General features: G+C 35.5%; 1 long non-coding RNA gene across 2 annotated transcripts in view; it reads right to left on the bottom strand.

Moving 5' to 3' along the window:
- LOC137238133 (uncharacterized) overlaps positions 1 to 23047 on the bottom strand; it is a 480771-nt gene extending 457724 nt beyond the window's left edge. For both annotated transcript variants that reach the window (XR_010949115.1, XR_010949114.1), the window contains exon 1: positions 22734 to 23047. This is a non-coding gene — a long non-coding RNA (uncharacterized lncRNA). The remainder of the gene's footprint in view (positions 1 to 22733) is intronic.
- Positions 23048 to 23363: the final 316 nt, after the last annotated feature.

Genomic DNA, 23363 nt, shown 5'->3' with positions numbered 1-23363 from the left:
CATAAAGAATGCTCAGATATTAAGAAGAATTTAAGTAAAATATATGCTAAAATATGGGCTTCCTAATTTTCAAATACGACACGTCAAGTCAGTATGCAAAAATGTATTAAAAGTAGGTGTGGCCAAAGCCTACTTAATAACGTAGATCTTATCAGCATATAAGTGATTCTAAATTGTTGACATTACCGACTCACTAAACCATATATTTCCTGATAGGGTATGTACGACAGCAACCAAACAATTTAGCCCAAGACAATGAGTGTATTTTAATTGAACCTACAACAAAATTATTAATAATTGAACATATGACAGGCAGTGACCATTTGAGAGGCCAATCACAAGTGTTTTAATTAGATGTATGTGCGTTTATGTTGTTTTATTACATTTGATATGATGACAATACTTATATCGTGTGCTACTTAATAATTTTTCTAATCATACATATGTATATTTTCAAACACCCACAAAATCAGTTGAGTGACGTATTCGTCACTTTGTTTGTGGATTAAAGTCTTTTAATGTGTCACATGACTAAAGCTTTTCCAAAAGAATTTACCAAGGCCGCATATCCACAAGAAGTCATTAATAAACGGATGGTGAGGCTCGATAAATTTGCTTCAACTTTTAATCTCTTTACCTACACCAACTTGAATTTGGTCTTCAACAAGCACTGCAAATAAAACGTATTGCGCGATGTGAATTAAATTAAGTAAATGCTTTTCGTTAAAGATTTCAGGAATTGGATACTAGAAATTTGGAGAGAAAAACCACCAATATTTACGTAAAAGCTATAAAATATAATTGGTAATATTGTTATTTACACAACATATTATTAAAAACTTTGAACAATGAATTAATCTCAGTGCTAGTTATATGGGCTTCCTGGCGGAAAGAGTTATTCGGTACTAACCACGCTGCACCAGCCGGAACATGCTGAATCAGTATTTGGTAGAGGACCATCAACAACGATTAGGCTTACCAGAATCTTAGTGGGGTATTTTTTTATCGCAAATCGATGTACTGTGCCGAATATTAGCAGTTTGGGCACGCCCCTGTGCCCCCTAGTAAATGAGCGCTGCACAACTACAACAGCAATATAGGCAATCGAGAAGACTGCTCGGTAAAAGTCTAGACCCTGGGACAAATAGACGAACGAGGCAATTGATGAAAGTAGCGCAGTTAAGTGATGATTACTCAGTTTGATTTTGGCATGCTATTAGTGAAGCACACGAATGCATTTGAAACTCTACCACCTTAGCAGTGTTGTTAATAAAGAGCATTTTGCGAACGGAACATTTGAGGTTATTTATTCCACAGTTCAGTGATTCGAACATAGCAGAAGGTGCATAATTATGAGCAATTTCCTAACATTCGCTACAATATCAATCAATATCTGAATCAATCGGTAAAACATCGGAATATGGACTTCAAAGCTGTATCAGAACTTAACGACGTATCTGGTTTTAAATGTTATATAGAGACATGTTATTCGGACCGAAGATACAGACTGTCAGTTAATTTAAGTACTAATAATAGTCGTTTAAAAAAAGTATTTTAATAACACTGTGAAAAAAGTAAATTTGGTAAATGTTTTGATACTATGTAGGTCCTACTTTAAGCGCTTGCTCACAAGAAAACGCTCAACATTTTTTTTACTTTTCCCACTAGAATTTTTTTTTGTCCTATTAAATGATTTGGTTTCTTTATAAAATTGCCTTCTAGATGAGTGCTGCAACCATTTATGTAAGAAATTAAAAAAAAAAAAATTTTTGAATATTTTTAAGGGAAAAAACATATTTTCAAATCAAAGAGCTTAAGCTTTGGCTTACAAGGGAAATATGAAAAAGTTTCTTCAGTGTTTTTTGGCGATGTGAATACCGTGCTTTACACGATACTTCTACTTATAATGGTGTGCCCAATTTTATCAAGATCTTTAGCTAAGCTAGAATTTAAGTGTAGCATAGCAATCTTTCAGTTAACTTCATTTGACATTTTCGTATTCACCAACATAGTTTGACCAACCCCTATAATTATGAATGTTTTTAAGTACATATCACGAAAATCTATTTTAAATACACGTAAATATAAAAAAAATTGATTTATACTTCTGACTGACACCTTACAGACATGAAGAACAGAAGTTTTAATAATTTATAGATACGTTAGTAACCAAAAATGGCGGAAAGGGTCCCTAGTTATACTCAGTTGAGCAGAGCTCACAGAGTATATTAAGTTTGATTGGATAACGGTTGGTTGGACATATATAAAGGAATCGAGATAGATATAGACTTCCATATATCAAAATAATCAGGATCGAAAAAAAATTTGATTGAGCCATGTCCGTCCGTCCGTCCGTCCGTCCGTCCGTCCGTCCGTTAACACGATAACTTGAGTAAATTTTGAGATATCTTGATGAAATTTGGTATGTAGGTTCCTGAGCACTCATCTCAGATCGCTATTTAAAATGAACGATATCGGACTATAACCACGCCCACTTTTTCGATATCGAAAATTTCGAAAAACCGAAAAAATGCGATAATTCATTGCCAAAGGCGGTTAAAGCGATGAAACTTGGTAGATGGGTTGACGTTATGACGCAGAATAGAAAATTAGTAAGATTTTGGACAATGGGCGTGGCACCGCCCACTTTTACAAGAAGGTAATTTAAAAGTTTTGCAAGCTGTAATTTGGCAGCCGTTGAAGATATCATGATGAAATTTGGCAGGAACGTTACTACTATTACTATATATGTGCTAAATAAAAATTAGCAAAATTGAATGAAGAACACACCCACTTTTTAAAAAAAAAATTTTTTAAATTCAAATTTTAACAAAAAATTTAATATCTTTACAGTATATAAGTAAATTAAGTCAAAATTCAACTCCAGTAATGATATGAGGCAACAAAATACAAAAATAAAAGAAAATTTCAAAATGGGCGTGGCTCCGCCCATTTTCATTTAGTTTGTCTAGAATACTTTTAATGCCATAAGTCGAACAAAAATTTACCAATCCTTCTCAAATTTGGTAGGAGCATAGATTCTGTAACGGTAACTGTTCTCTGTGAAAATGGGCGAAATCGGTGGAAGCCACGCCCAGTTTTTATACACAGTCCACCGTTTGTCCTTCCGCTCGGCCGTTAACACAATAACTTGAGCAAAAACCGATATATCTTTACTAAACTTAGCCCACGTACTTACCTGGACTCCCTTTATCTTGGTATAAAAAATGGCCGAAATCCGACCATAACCACGCCCACTTTACCGATATCGAAAGTTACGAAAAATTAAAAAAATGCCATAATTCTATACCAACTACGAAAAAAGGGATGCAATATGGTAACTGGATTGGTTTATTGACGCAAAATATAACTTTGGAAAAAACTTTGTAAAATGGGTGTGACACCTACCATATTAAGTAGAAGAAAATGAAAAAGTTTTACAAGGCGAAATCAACAGCCCTTCGAATCTTGGCAGGAATACTGTTAGTGGTATTGCATATATAAATAAATTAGCAGTACCCGACAGATGATTTTCTGGATCAGCTGGTCCACATTTTGGTCGATATCGCGAGAACGCCTTCACATATACATCTAAGGGCCACTCGCTTTTAAAACCCTCATTAATACTTTTAATTTGATATCCATATCGTACAAACACATTCTAGAGTCACCCTGGCCCACCCTAATGGCGATATCTCGAAAACGCGTCCACCTATAGACCTAATGCCCACTCCCTCTTAAAATGCTCAGTAACACCTTTCGTTTGATACCCATATCGTACAAACATTCTAGAGTCACCCCTGGCCCACCCTAATGGCGAAATCTCGAAAAGGCGTCCAACTATATACCTAATGTCCACTCCCTCTTAAAATGCTCAGTAACACCTTTCGTTTGATACCCATATCGTACAAACATTCTAGAGTCACCCCTTGCCCACCCTAATGGCGATATCTCGAAAAGGCGTCCACCTATAGTCCTAATGCCCACTCCCTCTCAAAATACTCAGTAACACCTTTCGTTTGATACCCATATCGTTCAAACATTCTAGAGTCACCCCTGGCCCACCCTAATGGCGATATCTCGAAAAGGCGTCCACCTATAGACCTAATGCCCACTCCCTCTTAAAATGCTCAGTAACACCTTTCGTTTGATACCCATATCGTACAAACATTCTAGAGTCACCCTTGGTCCACCTTTATGGCGATATATCGAAAAGGCGTCCACCTATAGAACTAAGGATTACTCCCTTTTAAAATACTCATTACCACCTTTCATTTGATACCCATATCGTACAAACACATTCTAGAGTCACCCTGGCCCACCCTAATGGCGATATCTCGAAAAGGCGTCCACCTATAGACCTAATGCTCACTCCCTCTTAAAATGATCAGTAACACCTTTCGTTTGATACACATATCGTACAAACATTCAAGAGTCACCCCTGGCCCACCCTAATGGCGATATCTCGAAAAGGCGTCCACCTATAGACCTAATGCCCACTCCCTCTTAAAATGCTCAGTAACACCTTTCGTTTGATACCCATATCGTACAAACATTATAGAGTCACCCTTGGTCCACCTTTATGGCGATATCTCGAAAAGGCGTCCACCTACAGAACTAAGGATTACTCCCTTTTAAAATACTCATTACCACCTTTAATTTGATACCCATATCGTACAAAAACATTCTAGAGTCACCCCTGGCCCACCCTAATGGCGATATCTCGAAAAGGCGTCCACCTATAGACCTAATGCCCACTCCCTCTTAAAATGCTCAGTAACACCTTTCGTTTGATACCCATATCGTACAAACATTCTAGAGTTACCCCTGGCCCACCCTAATGGCGATATCTCGAAAAGGCGTCCACCTATAGACCTAATGCCCACTCCCTCTTAAAATGCTCAGTAACACCTTTCGTTTGATACCCATATCGTACAAACACATTCTAGAGTCACCCCTGGCCCACCCTAATGGCGACATTTCGAAAAGGCGTCCACCTATAGACCTAATGCCCACTCCCTCTTAAAATGCTCAGTAACACCTTTCATTTGATTCCCATATCGTACAACTAGAGACACCCCTGGTCCACCTTTATGGCGATATATCGAAACGGCGTCCACCTATGGAACTAAGGATCACTCCCTTTCAAAATACTCATTAACAGCTTTCATTTGATACCCATATCGTACAAACATATTCTAGAGTCACCCTTGGTCCACATTTATGGCGATTTCTCGAAAAGGCGTTCACCTATAGAACTAAAGCCCATTCCCTTTTAAAATACTCATTATCACCTTTCATTTGATACCCATATCGTACAAACACATTCTAGAGTCAGCCCTGGTCCACCTTTATGGCGATATCCCTAAATGGCGTCCATCCATAGAACTATGGCCTACTCTCTCTTAAAATACTCTTTAATACCTTCCATTTGATACACATGCCATACAACCACATTCCAGGGTTACCCTAGGTTCATTTTCCTACATGGTGATTTTCCTTATTTTGTCTCCATAGCTCTCAACTGAGTATGTAATGTTCGGTTACACCCGAACTTAGCCTTCCTTACTTGTTTTACACTAATGTTGTTATAATTTTATATAGGGGTAAAAGTTATCTAGATCGTAGTGAAAAACAGCAAATCATTTACGAAAACATTTTTTCCCCATGTAATTAAATTTTAGGGATTTAATTCTAGCATGCGAGCGTTTAAGAAATTTAATTAATATTTTCAGAGCTGATAAGCTTAAAAATTGTCATAAACTGTTCTATCTTCCAGTATTTTTATCACAAAGTAAAGTGTCATTTGTATTAAATTTCCATTCTATTCAAAGTAAAGAAATATGCTATTATAGAGATAAATGTGCGCATTTATGTTATAATTAACTTCTGACTAAATTATAGTCTGCACTTATCTTCACAATTTGGAAACTAATTTATACAGGCGATTTTCTTAAAATAAAAATAAATGTTTATTTTGCTTTATGCTTGGTTTTCACTAGGTCGAATTTTATCCCGGCATGTCCGTTTTGACTACAAAGTGACAATTAAATTGACCAACGGTATAACAAATTTGGCACCCAAATTGCATTTACTAATATGTTAAGAATTTATTTTCGTTTTTGAACTGGCATCCCATAAATAAGTTATGCTACGTTTGCGCATTATAAAATAAAGATCCTGCCCCTGAGGATGCCAAGGAGATTGACGAAACGTAGGGAGTTAAGTGGAGAAAAAGTTTATCTTTTTTTCTTGCACTAGCGCACATCAGACAGCATCAGCTTATTAAAAAACTAACATTAAAATAAAGGAACTAGTTGTCAAATAAATGAACACAAAATCTTAGCCTGGTTTTTTACCACGCACTGCTTTGTCGACCTGGAGTCAGTAATGTGGCATGACGAAAAAGCCTTTGAGTCCAACTGAACAGCGTGGAGTCAAGCATTATTTTCATACACAAACGTTAGGTTTCGGCTAATTTATGAAGGTGTCGCCACAAAATTTAGAAAAGTGTAAAGTTTTGTTATAACGGAAAGTCGGAAAATTTATATTAAATCAATCCGAATTCTTTTTTATAATAAACACTCCAATTTAACTTGAGTTGAAGAGCTCATTAGTAAAAATCATTAAGTTTTTATAATAACCTAAATATCATGCCAATTAAAGTGATATACTAACGAATCTTATTGAAATGTCTTGTCTAGTCAAACGTGGCTAGGTGATCGTGGCACGCGATCATTGAGTATCTATAGCAATTAGTTTGAGTTAACAAAATAAATACATATGTAATAATAAGACAACTCATGAAAGCGCGCAAACCCATTGCAAAGATGGTAAACTATGTAAGCCTCGCAAACCTACTTTTTTGGTACATTGTCTCCTTTGTAAGATTTCCATGGTTACTAGGCAATTTCGAGTTGAGTGAGTAATTTTTTTTTTTTTGTTTGTATTAGAAAAAAAAACGTATTTAAATACCATCGGTATCGAGATTCTACATCAATTACTAAAGAATTGCGAGCGACTATTATCTAAGCACATATTCCTCACACAGTCCTAATAAAAAATTTTGCTTTTCGACAAGGCCTGGATAAAGTAAAATCAGCTTAGAGATGAAGGCACTCCTAACCCCATAGCGCCCACACAAAGCACATTTTTTGCAATCAATTAATACGAAATGCATACCTTAAAAAAAAAAAAAGAAGAATAGATATTAGAGCTATGAAAAAAGCGTAACATTTACGGTAATCTCCAAGCAGTTCGCTTGCTCAGAAAATGACGCCAATATAAATTTGATAGTTTTTTTCCAGCGAACAAAAAACGCTTTATCCATGTACTTGACTATTACAGATAAGTGCTTTTCTGATATGAAAATCTAATTTTCATGAAAATTTTTTTTATGTGTGTTTAAGAAAATCGATGTTTTCGCTATTTTAGACATTCAACCCTTGTTGCCCTCATTCACTTACTCTAGAGAGGTAACGAGCCTAACCACTGGTCTAGTAACTGGCACTACTGCGTCTGTCGAATCAAAATGCATATGCTTAAAACGATCACACTCTTAGCTATGAATATGTATGGTGCAAAGCATGGCTACACCGAAGGAGATGTTCTGGTGTAATCCGTAATACTCGTCGTCGATGACTCTTGTGGCACAGCTTTAACAACTAGCTTCAATGCCGGTAAGATAGCCAGAAGAGTGGATCCAGTTGTTTTTAACATCTGCAATCACCGAAGTTCGGAACGGTGCACCACCGTATCGCGTCTCTACTCTCTTTTTCTGGCACAAGAGTTCGTGGGAGACAACATCATAAGCTTCTGGCTCCTCACACCGTGTGCACTGTATGCGAACACAAAACCTATATGACTGCGACGTCGACTTCATGCCTTTGTCGATGCTACTTTTCTAGATGTTATAGATGTAGCTAATAAGACCACAATTACTTAATATACTAAACTCGTATTAGGGGAAAGCAGACTCCACACACGTTTCACTCTGAAACAGCTTCGATCCATATAATGCAATAGATTTAACACTTAGTGATCTAGAATTAACCCCGACATATACAACGTATGTCCTGCATATAATTTGTCTCTACATGATACCATGATACCAATTGCAGGGGGAACGACCGAATATAGCGCCCATGTCTCTTTGGTCCAACCCTATTGAAATTGCAAGTTTCTTTAGACTTCCGTTAGGGCATATCGATGACAATTGGACAGTGATCGCATCAATTGGATAGAGAAAAGCACTGCTACAAGAAAATAAGAAGACGCCATAAAGTATGCTTTTGTAGAGCTATGCAGCCTAAAAGCGACTAAGCGAATAACCCTAAAACACCTTAAAATGTCAGGGAATAATTATTCAAATTAAATTTGGACACTGAATAAAACTTTCAATATGTAGGCCAGACGTCTGTGTTTCAAGCATTGTTTTTAATGGTCATAGTTAGATCATAACATCATTATGGATTACCGCCTAACTTAAGTTACCTGTCAGCCCTAGTTTTGAGTATGTGTAGAACACTTCTACCCAAAAAAATGTATCAGTGGCAACCGTCGACGTTTCGCCGATATTTATGAAATACGGCGGCATCTAATATGTATGTTTGTATCAATCTAGTCATGATACGCACAAAGGACTGGCTACACTTGCATGGACCCCAGTTGGCAGCAGAAAGAACAAAGTAGATTCTCCTAAAAAAAAGCATTTACAGCCAGAAGTTAACTTTGAAACCTTCTCCGAAAATATAATATCAAAGAAGGTTGTCAACTACTTGGGAGTAAGGTTAGACTGAGAAGGCATCTAAACAGAAAGCAAAATAAAACTGCTGATAGACATCACCCTATCCACGTTACTGTACGGCTCCGAACTGAGGACAAACACACTTCGTAAGAAGAATCGCTGTAAACTTCTAATAGCTATACAGCGAACAGCAGATCTGAGAGTAACCTCAGCTTATCGCACTATAACAGGATCAGCCGTACAAGTGATTAGCGAAACAATCCTAATGGACCTTTAGCGGCGCTGGAAGGAAGAAGGTTATGGTAAGCAAAAAAGCAGATAGATCGCGCATGAAACGCCTTAGCAAAGAGAGCAGGGAAAAAACATTTTGGTTGTGGCAAGAATGGTGGGAAAATAAAAAACGAGGCAGATGGACAGCGATAGTATTAACAGAAGTTAAAGCATGATACACCAGAAACTCTGGTGAGGTAAATCACTACGGTATCCAAATGCTCTCCGGTCAGTGTTATTACAAAAAATGTTTATGCAGAATACAAAAGGTCGAAGGTCCTAAGTTCATTTACCGCAATGCAGACGAGGACGAAGCTGAACACACATTCTTCAAATGCTCGCGATGCAGCCAGAACCTGCTATTGCTCGAGGAAAGATAAAATGCCGACAAATCACTATCGATAATGTTACAGCAAAAATGCTGAGCGGACCAGAAGAGTGGCAATAAATCAGGAACTCCCTAGAAATCATACTCAGAGCAAAAAAATGAGAACTGAACGCAGGAGCAACGGAAGGCTCTTAAAAACGTGAAATATGGAACGTCACCATGAAGTTATGCAAAGGCGGTCCCGTAATGGGCTACGGTCGCACACGGTTGCTGCGACGGCAGCAATTATGGTGCATTAGGCATTTTCCATCCTAACCCGCACAAAAAAAAGTAATATCTACATATGTACATATGTCAAGGTTTTCCGTACTATGTAAATCCGACCTGTAAATGAAACTCCATTTTAATCCCATTATCATCTTGGCGCGTTAGGTTTGTCCCGAATAACTTTATGTATGTATGTATATCATGAAAAATACGCACAAATTCGAATTACCAAATTATTTTAAGTTTAATTAAATGAATTTTTCAAGGATTATTTACCTTACGTTGCTTAAGTACAGAAATGTCCACTCAACGGAGTAAACGAAGCTGGAAGAGAGGAAATGGATAAAAACAGGCCTAGAACCAAATGCAAATATAAATTGAAGCAATAATAACCATAAGCAAAATCGAGAAAAAGAAAAATGCAGCAACGGCAAGAACTAGTTATAAAATAAAATGACCAAAAGAAAAATTTATATATGTAAAATAAAGGCAACAAGTTATAAAAGAAAAGGTGGAAAACAAAAGCAACAATTGGATAATGCATGATGACATGGGAAAAAGTAACAGATAAAGCTTTGAAAAATATAAATTTGTATTAGTGAAGAAGAAATTTGAAAAAGTTTAAATAAATCAATGTTAAAACAAGTAAGGAAGGTTAAGTTCGGTTGTAACCGAACATTACATACTCAGTTGAGAGCTATGGTGACAACATAAGGGAAAATAACCATGTAGGAAAATAAACCGAGGGTAACCCTGGAATGTGTCTTTATGACATGTGTATCAAATGAAAGGCATTAAAGAGTATTTTATGAGGGAGTGGGCCATAGTTCTATAGGTGGACGCCATTTAGGGATATCGCCATAAAGGTGGACCAGGGGTGACCCTAGAATTTGTTTGTGCGATATGGGTATCAAATGAAAGATGTTAATGAGTATTTTAAAAGGGAGTGATCCTTAGTTCCATAGGTGGACGCCTTTTTGAGATATCGCCATAAAGGTGGACCAGAGGTGACTCTAGAATGTGTTTGTACGATATGGGTATCAAGTTAAAGGTATTATTGAGGGTGTTAAAAGGGAGTGGTTGTAGTTGTATAGGTGGTCGCCTTTTCGAGATATCGCCACAAAGGTGAACCAGGTGTGACTCTAGAATGCGTTTGTAGAATATGGATATCAAACGAAAGGTGCTAATGAGTATTTTAAAAGGAAGTGGGCCTTAGTTCTATAAGTGGACGCCTTTTCGAGATATCGCCATAAAGGTGGGCCAGGGGTGACTCTAGACTTTGTTTGTACGATATGGGTATCAAATAAAAGGTGTTAATGAGTCGTTTTAAAAGGGAGTGGGCCTTCGTTCTATAGGTGGTCGCCTTTTCGAGATATCGCCATAAAGGTGGACCAGGGGTGACTCTAGAATGTGTTTGTAAGATATGGGTATCAAATTAAAGGTATTAATGAGGGTTTTAAAAGGTAGTGGTGGTAGTTGTATATGTGAAGGCGTTTTCCAGATATCGACCAAAATGTGGACCAGGGTGCCCATAACATCATTTGTTGGGTACCGCTAATTTTTTTATATATGTAATACCACGAACAGTATTCCTGCCAAGATTTCAAGGGATTTATTTCGCCCTGCAGAACTTTTTCATTTTCTTCTACTTAATATGGTAGGTGTCACACCCATTTTACAAAGTTTTTTTCTAAAGTTATATTTTTCGTCAATAAGCCAATCCAATTACCATATTTCATTCCTTTTTTCGTATTTGGTATAGAATTATGGCATTTTTTTCATTTTTCGTAATTTTCGATATCGAAAAAGTATGCGTGGTCATAATCGAATTTCGGTCATTTTTTATACCAATTCAAAGTTAGTTCGGATAAGTACGTGAACTGAGTTTAGTAAAGATATATCGAATTTTGCTCAAGTTATCGTGTTAACGGCCGAGCGGAAGGACAGACGGTCGACTGTGTATAAAAACTGGGCGTGGCTTCAACCGATTTCGCCCTTTTTCACAGAAATAAGTTATCGTCTTAGAATCTAAGTCCCTACCAAATTTCACACGGATTGGTAAATTTTTGTTAGTCTTATGGCATTAAAAGTATTCTAGGCAAATTAAATGAAAAAGGGCGGAGCCACGCCCATTTTGAGATTTTCTTTTTTTTTGTATTTTGTTGCACCATATCATTACTGGAGGTGAATGTTGACGTAATTTACCTATATACAGTAAAGATATTACATTTTTTGTTAAAATTTGACTTAAAAAAATTTTTTTTTAAAAGTGGGCGTGGTCGTTCTCAATTTTGTTAATTTTTATTAAGCATACATATAGTAATAAGAGTAACGTTCCTGCCAAATTTCATCAAGATATCTTCAACGACTGCCAAATTACAGCTTGCAAAACTTTTAAATTACCTTCTTTTAAAAGTGGGCGGTGCCACGCCCATTGTTCAAAATTTTACTAATTTTCTATTCTGCGTCATAAGTTCAACTCACCTACCAAGTTGTATCACTTTATCCGTCTTTGGTAATGAATTATCGCACTTTTTCGGTTTTTCGAAGTTTTCGATATCGAAAAAGTAGACGTGGTTATAGTCCAATATCGTTCATTTTAAATAGCGATTTGAGATGAGTGCTCAGGAACCTACATACCAAATTTCATCAAGATACCTCAAAATTTACTCAAGTTATCGTGTTAACGGACGGACGGACGCACGGACATGGCTCAATCAAATTTTTTTTCGATCCTGATGATTTTGATATATGGAAGTCTATATCTATCTCGATTCCTTTATACCTATACAACCAACCGTTATCCAATCAAAGTTAATATACTCTATGAGCTCTGCTCAACTGAGTATAAAATTTTTTTTTTTTTTTCATATGTTTCTTCGTATAGGCGCAATTGTGTTTATGAGAATGCGAAAACAAAAAAGGCGCGATTAGCACTTGATACAAAGTCGTAAAGCGAATGCAAGAGATATTCAAATATTGAGAAAAAAACAGGTTTGTCGGTTGGATTTAAGGCAGCGGCACAATGACATTTTTCATATAGATGCGTTTAACACAAGCTTATGCATTCCAATAACATCGCCACAATCAACCAAGATGTTGCGTTTGTAAATATGAAGGAACTTCAGACGTGGCAATTGAAGTTTATTACGCCCTGCCCATTCACATACAGAATTTCGCGAAGCACTGTTATAAACATTCTCCCTATACATCAAAAATACTTGCTAACATATTTTGTGTCTTAATCGATTGTTATATTGCAGTTTTTAATTGCGAAAAATGTTAGAAAATTTACAACCAGTGGGAAAAATAATTTCACTTGGAAAGTGTGCCAACACCAAAGCAAATGCCACATTCTTCTTCTTATGGTTTGCTTGGAACAAAATTTGGGAGATGGCTACTTTTCAATATCAGATGGCGCCAGTGTCGCTCATTCTACCGTTCTCCATGAAAATACGTGCAATCTACTTATAATGCACAAGCTTGTGTTTAAATCATCTATATGAAAAAGTGCTTATGTGCCGGAGCTATTACTTGGCTTTGGCAGTTGTCGCAGTATATACCCAATGGTGCTATCTGTATAGCGCTAGAGAACTGCTATGCAAGCTAAACTAACTTAGGGTATTGAGCAATTGGAAAATACATTTATTTAGAGGCATGCAAGTGTCCGTAGAGAACAAAAGCTCGTGAAGGTTTAGGTATTTATTAAATCTGCTGTTAAAAGAAAGCACGTGTGTTAACGTTAATGTTCAGAGACATCTCAAGCGATGTTTGACATGGTACTATTTCAAAGACGTTTCGCTTCAGATATCAGACTGTAAGAAATAAAAATCCCTTCAGTTGAACTGAACCACTAGGGGAATCTATTCCTAGATCAGCTACAAGTATGAATGTTACATTAAATCCAAAGTGATAGTCCCAATGTTAATAATCCAACAACTACTGATATGCTATGCATGTCCTGATGATAAGCAAATATTTAAGCGCTATCCATACATAATATCTCTATGTCCATATATAAGAAATACATATGTACATAGAGACTATGTTGTATAAAATTGTTAAATTTTTCGCAGGCTGAAAAACTTGTATAAGACTTTATACCCTTGACATATCGATGTAAACGAAGATTTTTACCGAAAATATTTCCTTAGAATCATTCAACTGAAGTCAATGACAGTAGCCTTCGATTGGGACATCATTTGATTGCGAGGAATGCGAGGAAGGTGCTTAATTTTCTAGCATACAAAATTTGGTTCAAGCTCACTGAATTTTTCAATCACTCATCAAATATCCTCTCAAGTTCAAGATAAATCGAGCATGCTTGGAATAGTTTAAATAGTGATACACTTTTTATTTCGGCTGCTGATTAATGTGTAATACAAAAAAATCAAAAATAACACGCTGGAATCGAGAAATATTCGATTAAAATTCCTTGGCTCGCTATTTGGGTCGAAAAACATGAATATGTCTTAGATGATTATCGAGATACCATCAAAAGTGACACAATACATGTAAGTGATAGAGAAAGTTTATTTTGTTACCTCCCTGATAGCTTTTGCTGGTGTCAATGCTGTAATCCTCCTGCTTTACATAACGCTCAGGCAACCGCAAATTCAAAACCCTTAGGCTGACGGCAGAGTGTTGGCTATAAGCTATGCTAGGCGAGAAATAGTTTTTATTTTCATATATTCTACAAGCTTGAAACGTTTCTTGTATTGTGACAACTTTACTATTTTCCATTAGAAATCATTTCCATAGCTTTCTGTCTTTGTGTTATAACTTCGCTTCTCGCTTTCACTATGTCGTCAGCCAAAGATCTCAGATATCAACAGTTTTTGCTGAGGCTGTCAGTGTTGCCAATTTACTAAAGGATAAAGCACGTAAATTTTCAAATTTGAAATAAGATTTGATATAAAAATTCATCGTTTATATGGTCGCAAAACATACGTGAATGCAACTGGGTATTCGATGAGGGCATTCACCAGAACATAAACTCCTTAACCGTTTTTTCTAAAGTTTTTTTTTGTTCCGGTGCCGTTTTTGAGTAGAATGCTGGTCATCTGCTCTTTAATATTGTTTCTCTGTAATTCTGCCGTTGATATTTATATAGACGATAAACAAAAAACAAAAAAATTTTTTGCTTGCTATGGGATGTAGAATAACAAAAACAAGTCGACTTAGTGACAAGGGCAACAATAACAACAAAAATTCCAACAAAAGTCAACGCGAATAACAACTTTTTGCGAGCAATGAACGAAAAACGTCATCGCCAACGGGTCGGACGCGATATTTTTGTAAAAAATTTACTGGTAAAAGGACAGACAAAACGGACAAAAACAAAAGGGGTTGAGGTTAGGTAAAATCACTGAAAGTAACATTTGCACAGTTAATACCGTTCTGTTTTCTGTAAATGGTGTCACCCTGTTAATTCTTCTCTGACCTCTCGTGCGTTTTGTGTGTTCACTTCACAAAATATTTCCGTTTAATTCAGAAAAGGGACACCATTACCTTTTAACTCGGGAATTTTTCAGAGCGCTAGGTGACTTAGTTCAAAATATAGAACTTAAGAGTTTAACATGGGGGTAACATTTTTTTCAGAAAAGAAAACGCGACTTATATATATAAAGTGTGTAGGGGAATACCAGATTTTTTTGTTAATATTTTACCGTATATTTAAATTTACAGCTAAAACTAAGCACTATTTTTAAAAATCTGTGAACAAGCTTATCACAAAAACAATAATAACAAATACGAAAACCACAATTCTATAATATTTCAAGTAATTAAACAAATTACAGCGCGTATTTATGTATGTTGAGTGGAACTTTTTGTAAGCTCGAAAGTGCGAGCGGGGGAAAGAGTCGAGAGAACATGGGGAGAACCACTTAAGCTCAGCTTTTGTATTGTTTTGTATATTCAATTAATACGTAAAAGTTAACTTGCTTTACGACTTGAGCTAAAGCGGGACAAAATGATTACACTGGTTTACAGCCAAAATACACCAGAGACGCCATTATGAAATTCCTAGGTAAAATCACCCCCTGATTTCGAAAATCAAGGTTATTTTTAATTCTATGGTAACGTTTTTGAGATATTTACGAATAGCGGTTTATTCAAAAAACAAAAAAAAAAAAAATTGGGTCCACTTAATCATATATATCTCACGAACGAATTGAGCAATTCCAAAACGGTTTGAAGCTTTTAAAAGGTAATCAGGCCTGTTCTGAATTCCGACTCGGAATGAAAAGTAAAACGACATTGATTTCGACTCGGTTTCTATTTGGTGTTCTCAATTCCGATTGTAAAAAATCGATTCGAAGTCGATTTCGAATCGTTTTCATTCCGATTCGGTAACCAGTTTAATCAGCTGTTTTTGTTTATGTGTTTTGGTTTAAGTATCATAAAATTTTATTTTATTTAAAAAATGTCTGCAGATATGGTTTTTGATGCGCAGACGCAAGAATACGTGCTATTGTGCGTGCGAATCGTAAAAATGCGCTGGATCGGAATTCAGAACAGGTCGACTTCATTTCGATCAGCATCGATTTGTTTGCCTAATAGATTTCTTGAAAGAAGTTTTTAAAGAAAGATTTATTATGCCAATTTAACTCAAATTTAAACAAAAAATACACACAACTCTTTCAAATAAAATGAAGAATTTAAAAAGAATTATTTGAAAGACAAATATCGCAACATTTGTGTATAATCTGCCAATTAATTTTCATTCCGACTGCTCAGAGGCAATACTTTTCAAACCGATAATTTTTGGTCGGAATCGAAATTGAGAACACCAATCCATTTCGATTCCGAAAAAATTGATCGGAATCGGAATCCAGAACAGGCCCGAATATAATTTTCTATAAACTGTGCATACAACACTTTTTGCTAGGCCCTGCATATTCAAAGATAACGAACAATCATTACGGGTTTTTTCAATTTTTTTTTTTTTTTAAATATAAAAAAAATGTACTTTGCGAGGAAGGATCTCGAAAACTTTTTATTTTTTTGCAGATTTGTTTTTTTTTTCCTCTAAGCTCTGTTTTATTACAAAAAAATAAGCTTTCATTCAACAAAATCGATGGACTAATACAAAAGTTGTAAGCATTCAAGTAAATATAGCCATTTAATACTTAAGTACCCTACTGGTACATGTGTTAGTATTCGTATATCAGTTAGTTAGCGAATATTAACAAATATGTACCATATGTAGGGTAGGGTAAGTATTAAATGGATATCTTTACTTGAATGCTTATAACTTTTGTATTAGTTCATCGATTTTGTTGAATGAAAGCTTATTTTTTTTGTAATAAAACAGACCTTAGAGAGAAAAGTACAAATTTGCAAAAAAATAAAAAGTTTTCGAGATCCCTCCTCGCAAAATATAAATTTTTTTATATTTTCACAAAAAAATGGAAAAAATCCGCAATAATTGTTCGTTACCTTTGAATCTGCAGGGCCTAGCAAAAAGTGCTGTATTACCTTTTAAAAGCTTCAAACCGTTTTGGAATTGCTCAATTCGTTCTTAAGATATATATGATTAAGTGGACCCAATTTTTTTTTTTTTTTTTTGGAAAAAACCGTTATTCGTAAATATCTCAAAAACGTTACCATAGAATTAAAAATAAGCTTGATTTTCGAAATTAGGGGGTGATTTTACATAGCAATTTCATAATGGCGTCTCTGGTGCAGAAAAAAAATTGGAATTTGTGATCCAGTGTTATTGCTACACACGCATGCGATTGATTACATGAATTCATACACACACACAAACGACTTAAGCTACAAAATTTTTGCTAAAAGAGGAGATGTGCTTATGGATGTGTGAGACATTCCATGTAGAATTGATGTATTTTTTAAATGAGCTAATATTAGTTTGTTATTTCGAGACCCCAAAAATTGAGAATATTAAAAATATGTATATTCAAAAGTACAACGCCTCGAAAATAAAGCACAATTCAAACTCGCTGAAATATATGTTTATATATATGTATATTAACCTGGGTCGATTTGTATGGACGAAAGTTAACCGATATCGCGCCATCGATTTTCCGACAGGATTTGGGCTCAGGAAAAAAAGTTCCACTATCCATACCCAAAAAAATTATTTTCGAGCCTGCGAAAAAAAATGTCGAAAGGGTCAATTTCTCGACCAAAACACGCCCCAAGCAACTGTTGTAAAAACGTTGGCGATAAGTTAAAAAAAAAATATTTTTTGGGTTTTGGGGAGTGATTTGGTCGAAAAATTTACTCTTCCGCCATTTTTTACGCAGGCTCGAAAATAATTTTTTTGGGTATGCGTAGTGGAATTTTTTTTTTCCTGACCCTATCCAGAAATTGATGGCGCGATATCGGTTAATAAATCGACCCAGTCTAATGTATATATATTATATATGATTGAATATCTCAAGGATTATTGCAGCAGTAAACGCACAGAGGGACGGATGAAGGATCTAAATGGACACAAATTAGGCCACATGTCTAGTTATGCGATTTTCGACAAGTTTTCGGTTGTCGTTGTCGGATATATGGCTAAGTCGGAAAATTTGTGTTTTTTATACCCAGCGTGCTTTGCACACAGAGTATATTAACTTTGATTGGATAACGGTTGGTTGTACAGGTATAAAGGAATCGAGATAGACATGGACTTCCATATATCAAAATCATCAGTGTCGAAAAAAAATTTGATTGAGCCATGTCCGTCCGCCCATCCGTCTGTTAACACGATAACTTGAGTAAATATTGAGATATCTTCATCAAATATGATACACGAGCTCATATGAACCCAGAATAGATTCGTATTCAAAATTAACGAAATCGGATGATAACCGCGCCCACTTATATATTGTTACGAATATTAGCAACACTAAGGGGTACTGTTGTCTCTAAGCCGATGCTAAGCAGTGACTTGTATGCACATCAATAAATCAATCATTAAGTCTACACACGTACAAACACATGCAGATATCTTATCTCAGATGCTCCCAAAAGTATGCAATTATAATTGCGGAAGTGTCGCTCAGAAATACACGCGCATATGAGAAGCTACACATGTGCATATGTAGTTATAATTTTATAGCTGATAACTAACTAGTAAGTTTTGGAGCTGAACGACAGAGTTTGCTATAATTTTTATAACATTTCCTTAGATAAATTTGAAAACTCTTCGATCCAAGTCTGCAAAGTTTTTCATTGACAGCGTTGTGACAAATGGCACAGTGGATGAAATATCTTCCGACTTGGTTTTCTCTCTGTTTTGCTGCAGACACCTAACTGAAAGATCAGTGGCCAAACGGATCAGCTTTTCTGAGAATTCAGACAACATAATTTTATATTTATTGCATAAACGACCTGACCACAAAGTCCAAATCTGATAGAAAAAGCTTTTGATTTTTGTCTTTTCCCGCGGAAGGTTAGCCGTAGGGGCTGCCTTCTTGTATCAAACAAGAATTGAATGGTTCAGTAAAATATTTTTAAATAGCTTGGACCTGTATTCAGTAAGTGTGAGTTTTTCTTTTAATTCATTTTTCTTTCATGCAAATTACACGAAGAAAGAGTGTACATTTAAAACTCACATTTGCTGCATCTACCCCCTGGTCTATAGGAAAATTTGAAAGATCCTTTCCGTAACAAATTTCATTTCATTTCTTTGGAGGAGTGATGAAGTTATCGCGCTTATATAATATCCTTATTCGTGTTAGCAATTACGACCACTTTTGAAAAGAATTACAAGCTAAGATGTGAACTTTTACTTTTTTAAATACTGCTACCGGTTTTTGAAATATTTTGTATAAAAATGTTAACAAAACCTTTCACCTTTGTCTCCTACACAATTTCATTTCGAAAAGCAAAGATATATCCGAAGGAAAAATGACTCTGAAGATGGCACAACGCCGAGGCCGGTTTGTCTCCAAACCAAATGTGATAAGAAATGACGGAAAATCGTTCTAATATACAGCAGCGATTAATATTTCCGGACATTTTTATTACATTTGTTGACAGTTTTATCATGTTTCTGTTTCTTAACTTTAAAGTATCACAAAGAACACTAACAACAATCATATTTGTAGCACACTTTTAGGCAGTTTTTGTTATATTGGGCTTGTAGCTGCGCAGCAGAAGCCGTTGTCAATGTGATCTAGTATTTCGATAAATGAATAGTTTTATTTGTTTAATAACATTTTATTTTAGATATATGTACATACATACATATATAAAGGGATCTGTCAGCAGTTTTGAGAAACGAAATTCTTAGTTTGATATGTTTTGTTGTTAGAAATTCGATATTGATATGATGAATAGTAAATATTGAATTTATCTTTATTGCAGTAACTTTTTAAACGCTTTTTCATTTGAAGAAGTTGAATAAAAACGTTATTTTGATGAATGGGCATTATAAACATTGGAAAAGTTGAGCAAACCGCAATTTTTCTCCGTATACTGGAAGAAGAAGCTTAAGCACTTCTCTTTATGGAGCTCAAATTCATTGGAGCTTTTGCAGAACTTGAATTCATTGTAGCGGTATCTATAAATCCAGCTTCTTAAGACTTGGAGAAGGTTTATGTCTCCGCCACACAAAGAAATTGGTACTTTGTTATACATTTTCTCACATCATAATAAATCTTTCTTGATACTTCCTACTCATAGCGAATTTGTTACTTTCATCTTCCCCGACACTATTTATCTTATCGCTCAAGTAACCTCCAAAACTACCGAAATGGTTAAGTAATACTTTGTCCTATCGCAAATGCATTACAATTGGGGGAAAACTTCTTCCCGAAAGCTGATAAGAGCAACAGTTATATCTTTGGCGTTGAAATGTTGAAAGCAATTTGTGGCTTGGGAGATGGAAAATACTGGTAAGGATCGTTCGATGAAGCCGAAGAATACCTTTGGAAGAATTTTAAAGATCCCCGGCAAAGCATACGATATTAGACTCACAAAGTGGCTCATATCTGTGAAGAGAGAAGACTTAAGGCATACTAACTGAACACTGCCTTCTGGCGTCACATGCCTATATGTGAGGAGTAACAGCGGGTGTACTTCCTACACAAGCTGCAAGCTACAGGAAGAAATGGTTGAGCACGTTCTGTGTTCGTGTCCTGCGCTCGCCTGGTCGAGACTCCAGTTATTAGGGGCAGCAGAGTTGCCATTTGTCGCGGCAGCAATTAAGCTAGAAAACTTCTAGTATTTGCCAAGAGGACTGAGTTATTCTATAACATAACTGTTGGTACCTGATTGGGGTTCTTTCGTTTGGTCGTCAAACAAAATCTGATAACACTATGGACATATTCAGTCTATGTGAGGTCTTTATTGTAGGGAAATTTCTTGAGACCGACTATTATCAGCTCCATTGTCCTGCAATTACCAACAATATTCCAACAACGTCACTGTCGATACCTACAGGTAGCAATGATCTAAAAATTAACCCCTAAGCTGGTTAGGGGGCTTAGAATATACCCGCGGCAGGTATGCATGTCGTACGAGGTGACTAAAATACCCAAATTATTCACCGAGCTACCAGCGCAATTTATAACTCCTCAAACCCAATTGTCACTATCACCTAATTTGTTTAATTTAATTTAATTTTTTGCATTTTGGTGAGATATTTGATAAGAAATGTAAAGTGAATAAATGCACTAAACCTTTCTGTGTATAAGAAATCCATTGTTTTTTCAAGTTTAATAAGGGCGTTCAAAATTGTATGCACTCTTATATATACGCAAATTGTTCCTTATCAATGTAAGCTCCGGACCGTTAACCACTTTTCGATAAAAATTTTTATTTCACATTTTATTTTGCGTTCAAATGGATTTTGATGTTGCATATTTGAAATGATGTTTTGATGTTGCATATTTGCAATGATGTTTTGATGCAGGGCCGAAAATTTTGTTAGCGTTGTTGAAAAAATATTTTAAACAAACTTGCAATGCAATGATGTTAGACCATTTGTGAAGAATTCTGTAGAGATTTTGACCATAGCAAATTACTGGTTTCACTGCTGAAAGAGTGATTCACTAAGGGCCGTTTCCACCATCTCCAGCTAAGTTTAGTTTTTTTAGAGAAAAGCAATCTACATTCGATATATTCATTTTCACCAACACAGGGGGACCAGCCCCCGATTAAATCGATAAGTTTGAATATTTGATTGAATAAGTCGCAAAAATCCATTGTAAGTACACGAAAATTAGCCAAACAGCTGACTTCTGTTCACACTTTTTTTTGGACTTAACTCAGACGCGAGGGTTAGTATGGAGAAAACGAAAATTTCGATAGCTTACAGATAAGTGACTAACTGGAGATGGTGAAAACGACACCTTCTTGGTTTTAGCAACACTTGTTATTTATTTATTCAATATCAGAAGAGGTGGTATCTCCGGTAATGAACTTTCAAAATTTACTAAAAGGTTAAAGAGCATAGACAACTAATCATTTGTTCGCCTCACAAATTTTGTGCAGAATTCGGCAAAGTTGATTATTTTTGATATTATTTGAACATTTACAACCAGTTTTTATATTTTTTCTGAAAGGCGTCCACCATAAAGGCAGCAGCAAGACCCACCGCTCTTGTATTCTTTGCAGTAGCATTCCACGACTAACTATACGCCACATGCTTAAATGCCATTTTCTTAAAAAAAAAAATCACAATTTAACTTTCAAAATAGCAATTGTTTGGGTATTTAAGCTAGTAAATAAATTTTAGCAACTTTCTCGACAGCTCAACCACGCCAATAAGGACCAAGATAGATTGCCAACTGTCAAAATCGACAAAAACTTTGTCGAGTTTTGGGGTTGACAAAAGTTAGTGAATAGCTGAATTGTTGAAAATATTGTTAAGCTAAGTTACAGCTGTCAAGAATTGAAAAAAAAGTAAGTGAGTAAAATAATTTGTTAAAATTTATTGTTTAGCCAATTTACAACTTTCAAATGTTGTTAAAAAGAGAGTGAATGGTGCCATTGCTTCCGTACAAAAAATTGTTATTCCGTACGAAGTGGGGACAAATTTACGTATTAGCCGCATTGACATGGAATGATTTATATAGATGTTTATATGTATATATGTAAATATGTATGTGTGTGCAAAAGCTACTCGCTATATGGAAAAATAGTGATTATCATTACCAGTTTCAAGCAAAGCTGTAGACAATCAATATTTGTAACGGCACACAAAGCGTTTTTTATTTACTTGCGGTTCAGTTATTTTACATCAATTGAAAACTTAAATTTGTATTACCATTTTGTAAATTATCTGTTACCTATATATTTTTTTATTCAATGCTTAATAATTTTTTTTTGTTTTAAATTTTAAATGCTTAGGTAAAACTTTTGAAAAGCGCCAACACTTTTTTTTTTGCAAAAAATTACCGCCTTCTTTGCAAGCAGAGGCTGTCACTCAAATTTGCCTATCACTCTTTCACAAACATCAACTTCCACAATTTACCTTATTTACCTTGAAGGTGTACACATGCAAACAAATTTTTACTTCTTTTATTTCACATCCAAACAGATATTTTTATAATAATATAATTTTTTTCACTTAAAACCCATGTTTTGACTCCAATTTCAAAATATTTTTGTTATCACTCTTATTCTTCTTTCTTCCTTTCACTTATACACTTGGCATTTGTTTTTTATGTTGTTTTTGTAGTCATTGTACCTATACGCTTTCCATTCGCGTCATCAAAACGAAAAAAAACGCGACAAAAAAATAACACGCTTTTGTCGACGACTGCTTTTATAAATTTTCACACA

This window comes from Eurosta solidaginis, chromosome 1, assembly GCF_040869045.1.
Source record: "Eurosta solidaginis isolate ZX-2024a chromosome 1, ASM4086904v1, whole genome shotgun sequence".
NCBI classification, from domain to species: domain Eukaryota; kingdom Metazoa; phylum Arthropoda; class Insecta; order Diptera; family Tephritidae; genus Eurosta; species Eurosta solidaginis.
Note: the sequence above shows the minus strand (reverse complement) of the source record. Positions and strands in the feature narration are given on the sequence as shown.